Source organism: Pan paniscus, chromosome 8, assembly GCF_029289425.2.
Source record: "Pan paniscus chromosome 8, NHGRI_mPanPan1-v2.0_pri, whole genome shotgun sequence".
NCBI classification, from domain to species: Eukaryota; Metazoa; Chordata; class Mammalia; order Primates; family Hominidae; genus Pan; species Pan paniscus.
This window is the reverse complement of record NC_073257.2, coordinates 77006807-77026792: the sequence shown is the minus strand read 5'-3', so window position 1 is coordinate 77026792 and position 19986 is coordinate 77006807. Positions and strand designations below refer to the sequence as shown.

The window sequence follows — 19986 nt, the reverse complement described above, 5'->3', positions numbered from 1 at the left end:
CTGATAAAAAATATGAGGGTTTTTTTTTGTTGTTTTTTTTTTTACTGTGGCCTTTAGAAAGTATTCTTTCTTAACTAGTCATAGAATACCTCTTCATCCACGTTGAATTTTTCACATTGACCTGAATGCCCCATGACCTTCCATGTCTCTATAAGCTTCTATGCCTTTTTTCTGAATGCTTCTCTTTTTTTTTCCCTATGTGAAGATTTTCCAGAGTTCTATAAACACTTATTTGCTCTTTTTTATATACCCAAATTGTAACTTTAGATCACACATTAAGTTAAATCATATAATTTTTTTCCTATACATGACTATCTCTTCCAGTAAAGTTAATTCCTGAGGCCAGGGCCTTCTATAATTTTCTTTTGTATCCCCATCACTGTTCAAGGGATGCAAATGACCAAAGTTTGTTACATGAATGAATTACATCAAGACACCGGTAATTTTGATCTGATGTCTACAGTTTGAACCATGATGATGAGAAACAGGAGGTTAGTACCCAAATGACATCAAATAATAAATAAGAATCTTTAAATTTTACTTAGCAGAGCTGGAGAGTCAAATTTATAATTATGACTGATATTTTTAGCCCCCTCTAATTTTAGAGTACAAAGAAAATACTAAACCATGAGGGAACAGATGACAGCATTTATTATTAATTAACTAACTCACGTATTCAACAAATATAAAGTGAACATCTGACAGATTTTTTAATATGAAAAACTTAAAATACTTGTCCTCAATGTCTCATAATTTTCTAGATGTTCAGAAAATTGTAATTAGCCTGTAAAAAATTTTGATCAAAATGTACTGTTTAACAATTGGATGACTAAAAGAAACAAATATCAAGAACAGCCTGAGTTAGCTCACATGTTCCTATATTTTATCAAATAACTTTATGTCATGAACTTGTCATCAAACAAGGACAGCGTATGAAATGAATTATATCCTTTTACTCAGTTCCTGTTTATGTTCTAAAAGAACATGAATATATTCTTTTTTCACACCATTGTATCCCCATATCTATCAGAATTCCTGCTTCCTAGAAGTATTTGATAAACACTTGTTAAATAAATGAAGAGTGAATGAATGAACCATACTCTCCTCTTCAGTTTTAGTATTTAAATGCAAATTCTGAAACTCTGTTCAAATTGATAGTGAACAATTACCAGAGAAGGGATGCAGGAGATATAGAAAAAAATAGTACATTAGAAAATAAATAGAAATGAATGCTCATTACATATATTAAGTATACAGTGCAACTCTGGAAAGTAGTTCACTCTTTACTGGGCTCTATAATGTTGTTTTATATATGAGTTTAACTCATGGGTAAATTTGTCCTAATGTGAGATACATTTTAAACATGAAATACCATAATGACAAAGTTTGAATAAATTATTCTTACAAAGATTTTTGCTCTTTAATAGCCTGAAAGAATATCACAAAAGATTTGTGAGACATATTTTCTTTTCACCTTCAGCTGAAGTATGTGGGTTGGGATAAATGGGGTAGTGTGTTTATGAGAATTTGAAAATTACACAGAATGTAATTGACTTCTCAAGATCAACTCTTTAAAATCTCTTACATACACACAAGCAGAGAAACACACCTTTTATTTTTATGTAAATGAATTTAAAACAAATTATCATTTATGAAATTACATGGATTAAATGTTTGACTCACCAAAAATGTTCTTCAAAGGGAAAAGTCTACCTCAAAAGAATGTCTGTGTCAGAAAAGCAGCTTGTTTATTGACTTTAATGCGTTGTAAGGATGTTTTACTTTTGTTTCCAGTATACACTATTACCAGAATTAATATTAAATAATTATATTTTAATTTTAGCTCTTACAAAATAAAAACTGTTAAAATCTTACTTGTAAGTAGAGTATTCTACTGGCTAATATAAGTTTCCTATTTAGTGTTTTATTACAATGCATTATGTATGCATTCATATTTAATTTATTTGTTTAAGCCTATGACCAATATAGCCTAATATATTCACTACTTGCCTAGAAACTCAAGGTATCTTGGCGATTGCAGACATAAGCACACTTGTATCAGACCTTCAGCTGGCCTGATAAATGGTCCAGTGTTTTTTTTCAAATCAGCTGGGACAAGTCAGGTGACAAATGATTTCCATTAGCTTCAGCAGAATGGAAACAAAACAGATCAATACAAATGATTGGAAGCAAGTTTAGATCATAAATTTCCTTTTGCCCGTGTACATCATTTTAATATAGAAGCTTTTTCTTTTCATAGCAGAGAAAAAAGTCATTAGAGAATTGAAAATTCTTGTTACAGCAAACTGTCTCTGATTTAAGGTGAGACCATTTTAATGCACTATTAGTTTTATCCAATGGTACATAACGATATTATTTTTAAATATGGCAAACAATAAAAATGTTAATGAGCAACGTTCCAGAAAATTAATTTTACGTGTAAGGTGTGTACCAACCATAAAATGCTGAAGTCTACAAAGTAAGCTTTTTGTGTCTATTTTAATTTAGGACCTTCATTGTTTGAATATTTTTCTTTAGTTCTATTTCTTAACCATTTTTTAATGATTAGTTTTTGATCGGCAAAGTATCTTCACTTCCTTGCTTCATGTTCTAAAGATGTGGTACTCCCTTTATGTATTATGTTTCAACGGTAGCAAATTATAGAAAAAGAAGGATAGGGAAAGAAAGAAGAAGAAGAGGATAAAAAAAATCAAGCCACAGAAAGCAAATTAGGGTTATTTACCTTTTTCCTAAGTTATTCCGGTGTATATAGATTCTTATATAGTCATGGAGGAATTTGTAAAGACCCATAGAAACATACCCAGTGATTTCCAAGGAAGTCCTGGCAGTTAATAGAATTATTTACTTATATGATTTTGTGGACCTATAAAGGCTGAGCATAAAACTATCAGTCATGCTACATGTACCAAGAGCATCCACTCTGAACAAGTTCTGCTACACCCAAGGAAAATGTATGATGTAAGTGCCATTCACTGCACCCATGGGGGTCCTCTCGCTGCTGTAATAAGCAGACAGCTTTTACCTCAGTATAGAAATGGTAGTTCAAATTCATCACCACTACCTGAGAGAGAGAGAGAGGCTGGGATACATGGGGCACTCTCCAGCTGACTACTGTTGCTGCATGAACAAGCGCAAGGGGACAGTAAGTATCTCAGCTTCTATAGCCTTTCTAACAAGTCAGTTAACCTTTCTCAGGATTATAATTTATAATTTAAATTTATAATTAAATTTATAATTATATCACAAGCATACAGCAAGAGAAGAAGATTCAAGATGAAAATAGAAAGAGAAACAATAAAACAAACTTGCTTTTATGACCCAAATAACTTGAAGGAGTTTCGGCTTTGTTTGGACAGTAGGGGAAGTGTACATGGGTGTGAGATTAGGACAGGGATACATTTATCCCCTCAAGAGCAGATTTTAAAGTTTCCAAAGTCACCCAACTTGTCTTAGTAGCATGGAATAATTTTTCTAGACTCGTAATTTGGTTCATAGAGAGTGCTCTAGTCCTGTATGAAAACCCGTGTTTCAAGCCTGACTCCATTCTTTATTCTCAGTAAGATCCCTAAAAATCATTTAAATAGTTCCTCATCAGACTACTATTTGAAAATCAAGCAAAATAATATCCCCTCTGTCTAGATCCTAATGCCTATCAGCATCTGGTTTTCAAACTGCCCTAATGAGTCCAAAGTGTGTATGAGTAGAGTACAGTGTTAAAGAGCGTGGAGTCTCCAGTCACATTGCTTGAATTCAAATCCAGACTTTGCAAGTTACTAGCTTTGTGATTTTTGGCAAGTTTTTTAACCTCTGTGTGACTCAGTTTCTTCAACTGTGAAAGATGGGTAACAATCATTCCTACCTAATAGGATTGTGGTGAGGATTAAGGAAGTTAATAGAGTAAAGCGCTCCTAATAGCACCTAAATCATGTCTTCCTATCTGTTTTAGCTATTATTATTACTACTACTAATAGTATTATTATTATTATCATTATTATTGGTGTGTGTTCAAGAATGTCAAAAACAATTTGAAACAGGAGCTGAAGACTTGGAAGAAGGTAATAGAGGATTAGGAGTCTTATAAAAAAGAAAAAAAGAAAAACAAAAAACCAGCAAACAACAACAAAAAAAGCTTTTACCTTCCAGGCACTCACTGAATTTTGTGACATATTGGAGAACTTTAGTTTGGTTCTCCTGGGAATCCAGCCATTATGTAAAATATCTGAATGCCAAGAGGCTGCTATGATGAAGAGGACTTGTGTAGCCTCGTTGGTCAACAGATTAAGCTGAATTCCTTGGTGAACCCTAGCATTAATGGCCGTGAGAATGAGCCATATTAGATGCATATTTAACTCCAAATATCAGATGACTGGCCCAGCTGACAACGACTACAACCAGGTGAGACACTTCAAGCTGCCCAGCTAAAGCCTTCTTGAATTCCAAACATGTAACATCATGAGCAAAATAAAAGGGTTCATTGTTTGATGGTGTTACGTTTTGAGGATTTTTATCATGCAGTAATAGCAACCAGAACAGCATCAGTTCTGTTCTCTGCTCTTACCTTCTTCCAAGAACCCAACTTTTTAGTCTTTTAGTTTTCCTGCCTCCTACCTACCTTTGTGGCCCTCCAGCTCAGCTCTTTGCCTGGAATCATAGTCCATTACCTTGTAATAAGCATTTGCATGTTCCATGAAGAAATGTAACTAGCTATTAGCTCATCTTTCCAAGATATATGACTCTGGAATCTTGGTCTCTCATATTATTCCTGTATTACTTTTGTATTGCCTTGAAATAACTTTTGTTTTGTTCTGCTTTGTTTTAAATGTTATTTGGCTTTTCCACTTGTAGAAACATTGGACTACAGCAAGCTATTCTTTCTTAGTCAGAAGCAAAGTTATTATTGCCTTAATAATGAAGATTGGATTCTAAAATCATTATTGACTCAATTCCTTAATTGTATGCAAGGAACTAGAACTTGAGTCATATTAAAATTCAAAAGATTTTATAACCATAAATTATTCAGAAGTCTTCTACTTCTTAAACCTAGTGTACTTCAATAACATTCCTTCTGAACACAACCCATCTTCTTCAAAATTTCTTACTCTAAAACTAACAACAAGCCATTCATCACCATCAAGACATCCTCTGAGTCTTCTTTTACTTGGAGTCAGCTGATGTTCTTTAGAAAGAGAACACTTACTTTCCTGTGGAGCCAGCATTCCATGAGTGACCACCCAAAAGACTCCCTTGCCAGAATTCTTAATTCATCAGCTCTTTTCTGTAAATCCTCAGCCTGGATTCAGTCACATATTTCCATTTGCTCTTCCAAATGGAATTTACAATTAATTGGAGAAATGCAACAACACGTGAATTGGTGCTAATGCAAACTTACAGTTCTAGGAGCCTGTGCTGACAGAAGTGGACCTTTAGTACCCTGCCAGTTTTTGAGTATTATATATTCTATATAATGCTGGAGGTTCTAGATAGTGAAGTAAGTCAGGAGAAAAAAAGAGATATACATATTTAAAAGGAATAAATAAAATTTCACTTTTGTAAAATAATATGATTGTGCATAAAATCCATAAAAAGAAGTGCATAAAAAGAACACTTATGTAATTTTCAAATTTGTATAACTTTTTATAAGGTAATGAGCAAGAGTAAACAAACAGACATATATTGTATGTCTATTGCAATAATTAACAATTAACAATTACATATTAAAATGCAATTTAAATGTTATTAAAATATAAGAGATCTACAAATAAATCAAACAAATATAACAAACAACCTATTTGGACAAACTATAAAATATCATTAGAGAAATTTAAAAATATCTGAATTAATAAAGTATTATGTTATCATCAGGATTATAAGATTCATTTGTAACAATGACAATTTTACCCATATTGATTACAGTTCAAAATTATAACAGATCTGTAAATCCTAGCCAAGCTTATTTAATTTCCTTTTGAACATTGAAAGGATAGAATTTGTCAAGGTTTCCTTGAAGAATAACAATGTGGCATGACTTGTTCTACAGATACAATTTTGTAATATAAAGTTACAATATTTAGTATACATACAATCATTTTAGTAAATGGTAATGAGAAAATTAGATAGGCTTATTTGGAAAAAAAAAGACTCACATGTGAGTCATGTCAATATAGAATAAAATACAAAAAGCAAAATACTAAACGATCCAAAAGTTAATATAGATAAATATATTCATAACTTCAAGGTATATAAACATTTTCCTTTTTTTGTTTCTAAAGTACAAATTCAGTTTATTCATCTGTTTATGACACAGTACACAGGAGGCAAAGTGTTTCACATCATAGACTTCACTTCCAACTGCTTGGAATGTACATTTCTTTGGCTTACAGGAGAGACTAGACAGGAAAGCCAGGCTATGCTTACGCAACTAAAATGAGGTTGGGGGCAATGCTAGTGTCATCTTCACAGGGACGGCCACAGGGACTGTTAGTCGCAAGCTGGTTTTCTAGACCTCTTAACTGGAAGCGTGGGGAGCACCGTTTCTGGAAGCTCAAGCTATGTTGGGCTTCAGTCATCTCCACCACACGGGTACAGCAGTGCTTTCTGGGTAGTCGTTCTTAGTGTCTTGCTGGATGTAATAGTACGGGGACATGCCATACTTTCTCTTGAATTCAGACCTAATTTTCAACATGTACACTTCACTGCGGGAGACGATGATTCTGATCAGGACCTTATCTTGAGTCCCCTTGCCCTTCATGGAGTAGTACAGCCAATCAGCAAAATACAGGGGCTTGTTCTGAATGCACTGGACCAGGTTCAGGAAAGCATTTTCCAGGTCTCCTTTAACCTCTTTCCTGATGCTCTCTCTTGATGGGCTGTAGCTCTTGTACCTATCAAATACTTTCTGGAGGTGGGACATGCTCTGCTCGGTCATCATGCTGATCCACTTGGGAACATCAGTTCTTTTCCTCTTCACTCCAGCATCACAGAAATCCCGGGCATCTTGGTCAATCAGTTCATAATCAATGACAGAGCCATCCTCTGGTCTTCTAACATTTGCCAGGGCAAACATCAGCTTGCAGAAGTCACCATATGTGTCCGAAATAATGTCCTTCTCCAGATCAGTTTTGTACATTTCTTTGTAGACTCTGTTAATTTCCTGGAGCTCCTGGTTGGTTGTTGAGCAGATGACCTCAACGAGGGAGTCCTCCTCAGTTCCCAGCCCCTTCATGGAAGCTTTTAGCTCAGAAGCATCATACTGAGCAGGTGTCTTCAATAGGCCCAAAATGACTGTCTCCAGGTGGCCAGTAAGGCTGACTTCAGTGCTGATGCAAATTCCTTTGTGGTCCTTCTCTGCTAGGCAAAGGCAACATCCTCTCTCCGAGCATTCCTGCTGTTGGTCAAAATGTTGACAATGGTGAACGTACCCACACCTTTTGTCCTGATGGTCCTTTCAATGTTCAAAGCATCCCCCTCAGCATCAAAGTTGGTGTAGGCTTTGACTGGCCCATATGCACCTGAGGGTGTAGAGTGATCACCCTCCAAGCTGAGCTTGCACAGGATTTCGTAAGTAGTATACATTTTGAAGGAAGCTGGGCCAGGCGCTGAGAGATGAGAGCGTCCCCAGATGCTGAGCCAAAAATTTTCAACAGAACACAAAAAGCACTGATCATTAAGTTTATTTTTTATTTTTATTTTTATTATGTTTTTATTTTTATTATTACTATTATTATTATTTTCTTTAAGATAGACTTTCACTCTTGTTGCCCAGGCTGGAGTGGAATGGCATGATCTCAGCTCACTGCAACCTCTGCCTCCCAGGTTCAAGTGATTCTCCTGCCTCAGCCTCCTGAGTAGCTGGGACTACAGATGCCGGCCACCACGCCCAGCTAATTTTTTGTATTTCTAGTAGAGATGGAGTTTCACCATGTTGGCCAGGCTGGTCTCGAACTCCTGACCTCAGTGGTCCACCCACCTCGGCCTCCCAAAGTGCTGGATGACAGGCGTGAGCCACTGCACCTGGCCTGATCATAAATTTTAAATGTAAGCTTTTGTCATAAAGATTTGATCACAAAAAAGTTAAAGTCTGAAACCATATTTGAAAATTCTAAATAAAAGACACATAATCAGAAAACCTAAAGAATTACAAATCAATTAGAAAAATATAAACAAACAAAAAAGGGTAAAAAATGTGAATAAAGAGGAAATTGGCATGTACAGTAAAACAATTGAAAACAAGTTGTTCAATTTCATTAGTCATCAAGGAAAAGAATATTAAAGTTTCAATAAATTGCACCCAAAAAAGAAGATAAAATTAAATTCCCGGTGTTTGTATGAACATACAAAAACTCATACTATTTCTTTTAGGGGATATAAATCCATGCTATCGCTTTGGAAAACAGTGTGATATTATCTAGTAATTTAAAAATATGAAAAACGCAACTATTTCCTCATAGGTATATAGACAACAGGAATGTATTTATATATGAACTCAGAAACGTGTAAGAATATTCACAGCATTCATCATAAAAGCCCTAAACTGGAAACTATCCAAATGTCCATTAACAGGAAAACTGGTGTATAAATTGTGGATATATTCATCAACTGAAATGCTTTACAACAATCACAGGAAAATGGAACTACAACTACACACACTACTTTCAACTGATCTCACAAGTATAACATTGAGCAAGAGAATTCAGACCCACATTTATGTACAATGTATTATTCCATTTATATAATGCTCAAAAATAGGCAAAACTGAATGATTCCATTGAGTTATCATTCTTTAGGCAGTAATACTACAAAGAAAGTGAATGGTTATTACCTTTACATTGAGGATAGTGATTGCCTTTAGAAGAAATGGACCAGTTTGTGATTTGAATGGGTGTGCAGGGTGCTCATATTATTTCACATCTTGACCTTGAAAGTGGTTATAGGGGTGTTAACTATATAATAACTTTTTAGCTGCATGCTTAGATTTTATGCAGTTTTCTCTGTGTTTTTCATTCAGTGTAAGAAATGATTAGAAATACTGTCAACATCTCATGTCTTTTATATTTTTCATCTTTTTCTTCATCAATCTCTGCCAATTATAATTTTATTTAAAAATATGATGAGTAAATATAATTAGAGGAGTAGGAAGAAGAATGGAAACTACTAAAGTGATACTGTGGAAATTCTTCATGGTAAGAAAAATTTTATGACAAACACTCACTGCTGCTTCAGTTAAGGGAGGTCATGTTTAACCAGACTTCTGAAATTATTTGAAAATATTACACCTATAATAGATGATGGAAATTCAATGATGTAGTACTCCTGTATTTTTCTTCAGGCAAAAAGCCATGTTACACATGAGAAATTAATGACTAAGGTAATAAGTTATTGAATAAGAGGTTAGAAATAGTGCTGGATAGAAAACTGACAGCAGCATTCCTTTTACTCACAGGCTAAAGCCATAAAATCCCTCCTCTAGTGTGTTTTTCTGGAATATTCTAACCACGAGATAAGCCATCCTCTAGGTACTGCTGAGACCTTAAGGACTGAAGGAGTCAAGGAAGTCAGGATTCCTTTAATCCTCTACCTTCAAGGGCCACCCCATTTAAAAGTTGTGCTGACCTTTCTTCTTTCTCTCCTTTCTCGCCTCTCCTCTTCTTCCTTATCTTCTCATTCGTCCCCTTTTCTTAACCATTCATATGTTTTTTCACCTTCCTGTAAGGGACAGGAAGTGTGGAGCTTTCCAGCCAGAGAAAAGTAAGACTTGCCAGGTGTTTAGCAATTCTGCTCCTGTAATCTCAAGATATTGCAAGTAAAGATTTTGAAAGTAGAATCATCTATCCTATTTTTGAAATTCAAAGACTCAGATATAATTTGAATATGAAGATTAAAAATTCAGTAAAATTTTATTCATTGTTATATGCAATAATGGTCATTTTCTTAGGGAAAGTAAGGGAGATATGCCACTTTCTATTTAAGCACTTTGCTTTAATATACATTAGGAAAAATCATTATATTTGGCAATCATCAAAGTAATTTCGACAAACACACTTTTAAAAAAACACTATAGAAACTGGCTTTTCCAGCATTGTACAGTTTGCTGAACTATAATAATCACCACAGGTCAGTTCATTACCAAGTCCCCATCTTCTCTTTGCTTTCAAGACTGGTTTCTAGAATCTATTTGTTAGGTTACACACACACAAACACACACACACGCGCAGACACACACATTTTCACACACACGTGTAATGTGGCTTTTTGCCTGGAGAAAAATACATACAAGAGTACTACATCACTGAATTTCTGCTATCTATTATAGATGTAATGTTTTCAAATAATTTCAGAAGCCTGATTAAACAGGACCTCCCTTAACTGAACATACTGTATATGTTCACAAACATAACAGTAGTCCCCCTTATCTATGGATTACATGCTTCAAGATTTAGTTCAGTGGACAGCACTAAACTCTGTTTTTTTTCCTACATGCATGGAAACCTGTGTATATTTTTCATATACATAAATATCTACAATAAAAAGTTTAATGTATAAATTAGGCACAGTAAGAGGTTAACAACAATAATTAATGAAACAGAATAATTATAGCAATTTACCATAAGCAAAAGTTATATGAATGTGATCTCTTTCTCTCTCAAAATGTCTTATTATACTTACTCACCTATTTTTAGGCTGTGGTTGACTGTGGGTAACTAAAACCAAGGGAAGTGAAATCACAAATAAGGGGGGAATACTGCACTGTGAAAACTCTCTTATGAGAAATGTCATAAATATTATATAATTTTCTCATATTTCAGATTGAAAATATGGACAATCTTTTTAAATTAATTAATTTAATTTGTAGAGATGAAGTCTCACTATGTTGCCCAGGCTGGTCTTGAACTCCTGGGCTCAAGTCATCCTCACACCTTGGGATTACAGGTGTGAGCCACTGCACCTGGCCAGATAATATCAACAAACTTAATCATACCATAGCTGGCTTTCTCTGCACGTTTTGAATGAAACCATCTTTGAAACATTGAAATGTTTTGCTCATATATGATTTGCTTTTCTAGTGCCTTAATGCTAGATTTGACTAATTTATATTAGGAAATTAATTAGATTCATAAATAGAAATTATCTTTGCTAATAATAATTGGAAGTAAGAACTTTTACCCCAGTGAACATAAGTATCAAAATTTCAAAATTAATCAGAGGTTTCCTGCAGATATATCATGTATGGAGAATAAGGGGATGTCATTTCTAGGAGTATTTCCTAACATCCAAGGCTGAATTTGTTGCCTCTGCTCTGTACACCATTTATCACACTTTATTATTAATGTCTATTTTATTTTCACTTCCCCTCCAGGTCAGCACTCTTCAATAGAATATTCTGTGAAGATAGAACGGATCTGTATCTGTGCTGTCCAACAGGTTAGCTACTGGCCACATGTGGTTATGATACACTTAAAATATGGCTATTCTTAATCAGAATGTGTTGTAATATAAACTACAGATTATATTTCAAAAACTTAGTGCAAAATTAAAATATATAGCATTAATATATTTTTACATAGAATGCATGCTGAAATGATAATATTTTGAATATATGGGGTTACATGAAATATAATTAATTTCACTCATTTTTTCTACTTTTTAAATAATGACTACTATGAAAATTTAGAATTATGCATGTAGCTAGAAATTGTAGAGTACTGTATCTCTATGAGGAGGCATGCTTTATGTCTGTGAAAAAAAAGCATTTTTCTACATACAGTATTTTGTAACACTATATTCTAAGTTATATTTTAACTTCTATTTTCTATTAAATAGTAGTGTGTGCAGGTCATAATTTACTTGGGGCCTTTTCTTTTCTCCTTTAGCGTTTCTGTTTTTGCTTAGTGCATCTTATAATCAGTTATAAGTTAGGACCAATAAAATATGTTTTCTTTCTATGTTTGCCACATAAAAACACAGTGCAAATCAGTTGATTCTTAATCCTGTGAAAATATCACCAAATAACTAAAAACATTATATTTCAAAATGCTTGAATTAGTGTGCTTGCCAAAAGGAAGCTTACCCAGAAGCTTACCCAGAAGAAAGTGCTTTCTTGCTTACCCAGAAGAAAGTGTTAGCAAATACTTAAATAAAATGCAGCTCTCTAGAGAAATAATTGAGGCAGATCAGTTTCTCCTTCTCTTTGAATATTATTATAATCACTTCAAATAAGTCTACAGTATTGACTTTAGTTAGCATAAAAGAGAATTTGAATGATGGCTTGAAGTTTGTTGACATTATTTCTAACTAATAATCATACAATAGATTTACACTGCATGTTTACATTGGTTGGAAGGAAGAGTTGGGAAACTTTGAGGAAAGAAAATTTAAGAAAAGTAAAATTATGTAAATTTTACTTTTACTTTTCTTTGATGTTAATATTTGTTGTTTTTTTCCTTTTTTATGTTAAAAATAATATCTGAAACAAAAAGTAATACAAACAGATGGTGTCTAATCAAATATCACGGTCCACGTTAAGGCACCTCCAATTTCACTCCTAGTAGCAACTCATTCCATTTCTGTCACTTTAATATTTCTGGTGATTTCCACATAATTCTTCATCATGTGTTAACATCTTTATTTCTGAATTTATCAAATTTAGAAAAACATATATTAATGCTCAACAATTAAAGATAGAGAAAAGCCTGCATCATGCTAAGCCCTATTTTCCTGTGATATACTCCCATAGTCAATAGTGTACTATGTTTAGTTTTGTGTAGATTACCTTCCTATCTTAATTAAAAAGTTAATTATACCATTAACTTATGACATTGTCTCTTAACTCACCATGTCTTCATATTAGAAAATAAGGGTTTTAGTACTTTCATCTATTCTTCTTTCTATTAGTAAATGTATTCCTTCCCTCTTCTATTTCCTATCATTCACGTTGCTAGAATATTTATTTATTTCCTGCAACCATAACCAAGTTTTTCAAACATTGATTCTTCCATAAATTCTAAAGTTGAAACCCAATAGCCACATTTCCACTTCTATGACCATGTAAATATTATCTACAGCCAAGTTAGGCTAACTCTAAGTCTATGTATCTTTACCCTCACTTCAATTCATTGATCTCAAAAAGACAAAAGCAATTATTTCTATTTTTTAATAAAATGCATATATTTTGCAAGTGCACTTTTATAACAGTTTGTGATACCTAATTTTACCAAAAACTTCCTGGGTTTTTCTTCCACAATCTAATTTTTAAAATGCAGTTTCATGTGGCTTGAATTATCAGAGTTAATAATATGCATTCCTGATAGAAAAAAAAGTGACTTTTTATCTAGATGAAATAGTAACAGTGTTGAGTATATAGTAGATGCTGAACAATTATTTGTTAAATGAATGAATAATTCATCTTTCAAAGAAAGTTTTAATATCTAGATATAGAAATTTTTGAATTCAAGAGTAAGGTTCTTTTTTTACTGAATGCAGTAGATGAGAATAAATTATTAAAATGATTCTTAATATACTTTTGATGTAAGGATACTAAGAAAGAACTAACTGGATTTTTTTTAGGTCAATGATTTTAATCATATAATTCAAACCTGAAAAATATTTAAATTACACATGTGAACTTTTTACAATATGAGAATAGTTGACCACAAATTTGATAACACCATATTAAATTAAACCATATTAAATTAAACCATATTAAATTAAATTAATACCATATTGTCTAATTAAAATAAATTAAAGAATATTTCTAGTCTTTAAATACACATGAAAATTAAGCATTATTTTAAGAGTATGTTGTGACTCTTTCATGCAGTAAAAATTATTAACATTTTCTTTTAAAAATATGCACTTTATCTTAAAACAAGGCATAATTAAGGTGGGAGCTAGGTAGCAACTATTTTTTAATTTTTAATTTTTAATTTTATATTAAAATAATTTTATTTTTTATTTTATCAAATATATATTTAAATTATTGATGGTTTTAAAAAGTAGTAAACTTTTAATAAGGTTAAAAATTTTAATTTTTAATATTTTAATCATGTTCATAATCCTGATGCTGATGATGAGGCATTATCCTAAATCAAGAGGTAAACCTTTGAGTTTTGCTGTGATACAGTTGGGACCACTGTATGAAGAGATGGATGTAAAACAGTGATTTTGTCATGTCTTATTTGTAATTAATGGAAAAAAATTCATAAATGCTCATGAAATAAGTTGCTAATAAATGTCCATAAAATAAAAAGAAAATTTGCTTTCTGTGTTACATGGAATATTCATAATTAGTGTCACTTCACTTCCATTCAATGGATTTTAAAGAATTTCGACCATCCTAGTATCTTCCAGATTGTTTTCATCCTCATAAGCCCAATCTGTCATTTTTCCCATTTTAAATGATTTGACATGTTGCTAAAACAGGACTCAGAAGAATTGGCTAAATATATCTATAACTGAGCTACCATTCTTTTGAAGAAATGTTTAGTTTCACTTGGGCGATTTAGAATCAGAAGCAGAAGTTCCAGGAGGATAAAATGGAATGTGAACAGTATAGACAGATTAGAACAAATGAAAGATACGTAAAATCACCATGGGAAACAGTTAAGTTTTAACATTCATTGTCATGAAATTGTGTGATAGATGTTCACTGAACTTGTGTGACACTCCCTGCATAGCAGGCACTCAAGAAAGGTGATTGATGGACTGGCAACAAGTTTCCAAACTTTGGAATTTATTTAGCATGTCAAATTGAGAATTTATTTTTAAGTACTACATTTGTTTATAGTTAAGATTAATACTATTCAACTATTCAAAAAAATCACAGTTGCAACAATTCCCTAAGGAAATATTTCTTTTTATCTGGCCTTATTTTATTTCACTGTGTTAGAGAGTGATAGACCATGAGGGAGTTATTCTAGAGATGACTACTTCAGGTAGTTGTGAATGCCTAAGAGATACTTCTATAAATGATGGTACTTTCATTACAAGAAATTGTTCAAGTTGCCTTTCCATCTTGACTAATATTATGAAAGTTAAGTGGCAAAAAGTCAAGGAAAAATTTTGACATACCTTACATCAAATACTGATCATTGCTGCTTTCTAACATATAGAATTAACAGAGACATAAAACAGTAAATTCAAGTTTTGGATCCATTACATACGTAAGTTTTACTAATTCATCACAATCATAGACACAGTTGCACAAAACAACATCCTGCTGATATTCTATATAATATGTAGAGTGTTCACTAATTTTAATTTGTTTTGTACTTTCTTGTGAGTTAACCGATTGGTTCACTAGAGGCAACAGAATCCATGAGACCATAGCAAACACATATCTCCTACAAAAATGTCTCATTTCTGGCATTGATTTAGGAAATTTTTCCAGAATTTCCTTAAAGTAGCACTATAAAAAATATAAGGATACCAACATCTAGAATGATTAGACACTATATCATAAATAATATCAAATATCAATCCTTACACTCAACTGACATTGTAGTATTGTGGTAACAAACAGTTTACAGCGGGATGTCATTGTTTGCTTTTGCTGTGAAATAACCTACCCCAAAACTCAATGCCTAAAAACAAGAATCAATTCTGTCCAATGTCAGTATGGGTTTGAATCAGCTGGGTGGTTTTTCCACTGGTAAGGTTGGAGCTTCCACATCACCTACAGTCAGCTTGGGGCTGATTTGTCTAGAATGAACTAACCCACAGGTCTGGGGGTCAGTGCTTCCTATCATCTGTGGCTATGACCATCAGGCTAGCCTGGGACTCATTTGCATGGGGGTGATCATAGTTTTCAAAGAAACAGCAAAGTAAGGTATATTCCAAAGCAGAAGCACATTGAAGTCCCTCCTTCTATCACATATACCTGTTACCCCAGGGCTTGCTGTCCAAAGCAAGTCATGTGACCAAGTTAAGTATAAATGGATTTTAGTCTTCTCAAGAGCATGGATACAAACAGCCATGATTAAATTGAGGGCTATTGCTATAACAATCTATAATGCTGGAATAATGGCTTGCTAATTAAATACAAACAAATCAGGTCTTTATATTGTCCTAGTTGAATCAAATCAATGTATTAATTAATATATAAACTTTTCTTTATCCATTAGTTCATGAATGTATTTAAATATTTATTTATTCAATTCATGGTAAAAATATAGAATTAAAACGACTTAAATTTAAGTTCTAAGAAAGATTTATTTATTTATTTATTTATTACTTCCCCATGCCAATTAAAATATTTGGAACTGAATACTTAGGTATGCAGCAGAGAGAAAAAAGTTGGCTGGTCCTCAAGAGGCACTCTGAGTCCACACACACAGCCATGTAAAATTGGCATGGAGATAAAACACAAAAAGAAGAATTATAAGAGACGAAACAGAAGAAAGCATCTTAATTTTAATATAAAATAATCCTAAACACAATTGTTTGTGCCTATATCCAATTAGAAATTCCTCTTCACATGCAGAGGAAGATAGAAAAGCTTAGACAAAGTGGGACTATGTTTGAGAGAGAGACGAAAAATTCCACTTGAGAAATAACTTCATACCAAATATTTTAAATGATAAAACTCAACACTGTATATACAACCTGCTTAGGTAAAATGGTAAAACACATGTAAACCGTAGTGATGATACACAGAAAGAATGAGGAAAATGTTACCATATATCTGTAATTTCACACCTAAGAAATTATGCTAAAGAAAATATTCAACAGAACATTCTGGCTTAATAACAAACTATTTTGAGAAACTGAAAACAATTATAGAAATATGGTTTAAATTACAATTGAACATAGAGATAATTGGGTAGCCATTAACATTATAATTATGAAGATTTTTTTCAACATAGAAAATGTTTAACATGTAAATAACATTGAGTAAAAATGCTAATTTATATGATTGCTACCATGTTTTACATACACACCCATATGTGTATATGTAAAAAAACCCCATAAATTTTGAGTTACAGTGGTTAACTTAATGAGTAATTGTTTGAAAGTAGAAAGTATTTATATTTCTATGTATTAAATTTGAGATATAATAACTTTCCTTGAAATAAGTATACCCTGAATTCATTAAAAATTCATAAAAACAATTTAAAATAAGAGCAAAATATATAAAAATGAGTTTTATGCCTTAGTTACCAATTGTTTCAATTCAAATTCACTGGATTTACTATAGGTATTAAAAGGTTGCATAGCAGAGTGGGTCAATCTATTAAGGTTTCATTGTTTTCTTGGTAAAAAGTTACTTCAAAAATGAAATAGAAAATAGAGAATTATATTTGCATTCAAAACTAGAAATTGTTCCAATAGTCCAAACCAAGCAAAGTCCTTATTTAACATAAATAACCAGGATAACTGACTTACTACCTTACTTTTCTGTGTACATATAGTCTACAAAGAAAATATATTCAGTGTTTTAATTATACTAGGCATCATGTTATTTATGTCTCACCTATGTCTAGGTAAAATATGTTTCTCAAATATCATTAAGTGAATTTCAACTTGACTTTCAAGCCAAATTATTAGTATTTCTAGAATATCCATCTCCTTTGCCCTGCTATAGAATTACTCCAAATGTAACTCTAAGTTATCAAGCTTAGGAAATTGAAATGGATATTTAGTTGTAGGCTGTTTTCAGCTCAGTTAGGAAGCATGCAATTGCAACTGAATGCTCAACAGCAAACACTGCTTGAGCCTGAAGGCCTTTCAAATTTTTGTTAAGCAACTCACGTAAATGATTAAAGCATATGGCAGTGCTGTCTTTTCTTTCCTCCATAAATAAAAGAAATGTTAGTAGTATTTAACTTTGACCCAGAAACACAATGCTATTGTCACTGCAAAATGTCAGCCCCATTATGAAGTTTAAGATAGATCAGGTCAGACTTGCATTGTATTTTCTTAAGTGAAGAGAAACATTGAGTAATATATATCATGATGAAAACAAAGACATTGGAATGTTTAGGGAAAAAATTATGGTAACTTGCTATTTTACTTCTGAAACATATAAACTTTATTTTGCATGGTGTATTAATGTCTCAAAGGGAGAAATGCAATGGAAAATACGCAAAATGAATAGAAAAGTTACTAATCTGTGGTGTAAGTTTCGGGGGATTTCTTACCTTTCATGTAGGCTGTGAGATACCTCCAAACACCAAGAAATTAGACCTGTTAATATAATTCCCAAAATATTGGTCTGTTACTGATACTGTATTAACTCCTAAGGAAATTTAAAGAATTTAAATAACTCACTCAACGTTGCTAAATATAAACAAATAAAAAGTAACACTAAAGTTAACTTTATAATATGAGCATCTGATTGATCAGGAAGAAGGTGGAAAAGGAAAAAAACAATTGGAACAGTAAATATTTCACACTTTCTCTCATGCTCTGAATTTGACACTCATTGTTTATTTGGGAAACTTACCATTGTGTGGACCCAAAGCATGATTTTGGTTGTAGTTCCAACCTCTTAGTTTCCATTATTTCCTGCCCTTTTCATGAACCTTGCTTCATAAATCACCAAACATTGTTGGAGAAATATCATGTTTTGAAGTACATTTTTTTCTATTCCAATTACTCAGTTGGTTAATCTTGTTTGCCTCTCAAATATGAATTTGAAAACATTATGTTAGAGCATGTTACAGGCAAGAGACCTGAAACCTGATATTGGTCACTGGCCCGGGTGTGAATGAAAAGTAAAGCCTGGTTCATATTAAGATAATTGGATCTGGCAGCCTATAGTTTGCAAGATGAAACCATTAATAAAATTATCCATAATGCACTGTGAAAGCCAAGTTTGCAGGATGGAGTTGCCACTACTAGAGGAGAATATGCACAACACAGTGAACACAAGACCTATGGTGTGATGGGACTGAAATTAACAGGTCTAACCAGCTTAGAGAAATATATCACAAGTTTAGATTGCTAAATTTCAGAATTAAGGTATAGACTGAAACTCAGCAATTTTCTACAATTGTGCTGAAAGAATGACTTACCTCTTATGAGGGAAAACATGTAATGCCCCAGGTACTATTCTAGTTATGGGACAAACAACAATAAACCTAACTAGGAAAATTCCTCCAACTATAAAGAGCTATACTTAACATAGTAAGGCAGAAAAGTAATAAAATTTTCATGATGAATAGATTAGATAGATAGGTAGATAGATAGATGATAGATAGATAGATAGATAGATAGATAGATAGATAGATAGATTCATTTATTTAATTTAGAGATAGATGAAAAGAAAGTGAGTATCAGAGAGGGTTGTCTGTGAGTGTATGGGTGTGTCTGGGATGGGAGTCTTGTTTTTTATATAGTGGTTAGGGAAGGTGTCACTGGCAATTTGATGTTTAAGAATGACTTAAGAAAGTATTGGAATGAACCATGTGGTTATTTGGGGGAAAGAATGCTGGAGGCATATTGATTAGCAAGTACAAGAGTCTTAAGGAAGGATCATGTCTGACATTTTATAGAGAAAGCAAAGAGTTCAATGTGGTTGGAGCAAAGCAAGTGAGCTGGAGACTTACAAGAGATAAGTAACCACAGGCTATTCCTAGGGCTTTGGATTTCTCAAGCCACGTGAGATAGTAAGCTATGAGTCTTTAAAGCAGAGAACTGATATTATCTGACCAACTTGATTGCTCTAGTAATAGTAGACTCTGATAGTCAGGGTGGAAACAGTGACATTTGTTAAAAAGGAAAAAAAAGTTATCTAACATTTTTGACCTGCGAAATCAAAAGAACAGATCAATGACTTACCATGAAGGGAAAAATGTTTAGGCGATGCAAGTCAGTGTGGATTTTGAAATCATAAGTTCAGTATTGGATATTGTGATGGTTAATTTTAGGTGTCAATTTGGGCTAAGGAATACTCAGAAAGACGGTACATCTGTGAGGGTGTTTCTGGAAGAGATTAACATTTGAATCTATAGACTGAGTAAAAATCTGAGC

At 32.9% G+C, this 19986-nt stretch overlaps 1 long non-coding RNA gene and 1 pseudogene across 1 annotated transcript in view; both read right to left on the bottom strand.

The window, feature by feature from the left end:
* Positions 1 to 6579: 6579 nt before the first annotated feature.
* LOC100987533 (annexin A2-like) lies at positions 6580 to 10209 on the bottom strand (annotated as a pseudogene).
* Positions 10210 to 16179: 5970 nt separating this feature from the next.
* Positions 16180 to 19986, bottom strand: part of LOC129393214 (uncharacterized) — a 77706-nt gene continuing 73899 nt past the window's right edge. The window contains exons 4-5 of the long non-coding RNA XR_008619948.1: positions 18153 to 18198; positions 16180 to 16331 (exon numbers count right to left, since the gene is read on the bottom strand). This is a non-coding gene — a long non-coding RNA (uncharacterized LOC129393214). The remainder of the gene's footprint in view (positions 16332 to 18152; positions 18199 to 19986) is intronic.